This window comes from Myotis yumanensis, unplaced genomic scaffold (genome assembly GCF_028538775.1).
Source record: "Myotis yumanensis isolate MYYU_CA2020_CCGP unplaced genomic scaffold, mMyoYum1.0.hap1 SCAF_7, whole genome shotgun sequence".
NCBI lineage: Eukaryota > Metazoa > Chordata > Mammalia > Chiroptera > Vespertilionidae > Myotis > Myotis yumanensis.
The window spans coordinates 1,742,121-1,743,251 of record NW_027223758.1 but is presented as its reverse complement, the minus strand read 5'-3'; positions in this window follow the sequence as shown (position 1 = coordinate 1,743,251).

Below are 1,131 nucleotides of genomic sequence, written 5' to 3'. Positions count from 1 at the left end.
TTGTTCATAGTATTTTTTCACAATCCTTTGTATATCTGTGCGGTCAGTTGTTACTTCACCTCTTTCATTTCTGATTTTTGTTTATTTGTGTCCTCTCTTTTTATTTCTTGGTGAGCCTGGCTAGAGGTTTATCAATCTTATTTATCCTTTCAAAGAACCAGCTCTTGGTTTCATGAATCTTTTGTACTGTTTTTGTTTGTTTGTTTATTTTGGTGTTTGTGTCATTTATTTCTGCTCTGATCTTTATTATCTCCTTCCCTCTGGTTACTGTCGGTTTTTCCTGTTGCTCTCTTTCTAATTCTTTAAGTTGCAAGGTTAGATAATTTATTATCATTTTTTTGAGGTAGGCCTGTAGAGCTATGAACTTCCCTCACAGGACTGCTTTGATTGTGTACCATAGATTTTGGATTGTTGTGTTTTCATTGTCATTTGTTTCAGGATGCTTTTTTTTCTTCTTTGATCTTTTTGGTAACCCAATCATTGTTTAATAGCAAGCTATTTAACCTCCAAGTGTTTGATTTTTTTCATTGTTTTTATTGTAGTTGATTTCTAGTTATATGCCACTGTGATCTGAGAAGATGCTTGTTATGATTTCTATTTTCTTGAATTTGAAGAGACTTTGCCTGTGTCCAAATATGTGGTCTATCTTTGAAAATTTCCTGTTGTGCTCTTGAGAAGAATGTATATTTTGTAGTTTTGAGATGAAATGTTCTAAAGATGTCAATTAAGTCCATCTGATCTAATGAGTCATTTAGGATTGCTGTTTCTTTGCTGATTTTTTGTTTAGAGTATGTATCCAGTAGTGTTAGTGGGGTATTAAAGTTCCATACTATGACTGCATTCCTATCAAACTCTCCTTTGATATATTCCAAAACTTGTTTTAAGTATTTGGGTGCTCCTGTATTGGATACATATATGTTTACCAGAGTTATAGACTCTTGTTGAATTGCTCCCTTTAGCATGAAAAGAATGTGGTTAACTAAGTTGAAATTCACTATGATAGACCAGTGAAATAGTAAGGAATGTACATGAACCACTTGAGATACATATAAATAGAGCCATAATATCTGTAAGGAGTGTAAGATCACTGAGAATTCACATACAAACAGCTGTGAAATGAGTAGAATAGTG